Here is a 474-nt window from a genome sequence, read left to right as displayed (position 1 = left end):
GGCTGTGCTGCTCGGGCTCCACGGCCACCCCACCCTCAGCCCTGGAAATGTCCCCCCGCTCCGATGATTCATCACTTTGTTGCTCGTGCACACAGGGCTCTTCCCTTTCCCCACAGCACCGCCGAAAACCAGCGAACGGGGAAAGCTCGTCACGGCAAAGGCGGTAGCAGGGCAGGGGGGGGACCAGGAACACACGTGCCGTAAACTCGGCGCCGTGGAGCGTGGAAAAAGAAATAAAGACCTGGCTGGAATCACAACCTCCATCCCAAACACCCGGATGCTGGAGTCGCCCCGTTGCTGCCAGCCCCACCCCGGAGCGGTTTCCTACTGATAAGGGCGAGAGGGAAAGCCAGCATCCCTCGGGAGGCAAACCCAGCATCCCTCGGAAAACACGCCGGCTCCCCTCCACACACCGCAGGGTCAGCATGTGCTGCCCGCAGCCGCCCGCCACGGCCAGCGGCCACCCGCCCCTAC

Source organism: Pygoscelis adeliae, unplaced genomic scaffold (genome assembly GCF_000699105.1).
Source record: "Pygoscelis adeliae isolate BGI_AS28 unplaced genomic scaffold, ASM69910v1 Scaffold197, whole genome shotgun sequence".
NCBI lineage: Eukaryota > Metazoa > Chordata > Aves > Sphenisciformes > Spheniscidae > Pygoscelis > Pygoscelis adeliae.
The sequence above is the reverse complement of the archived record's forward strand: the minus strand, read 5'-3'. Positions refer to the sequence as shown.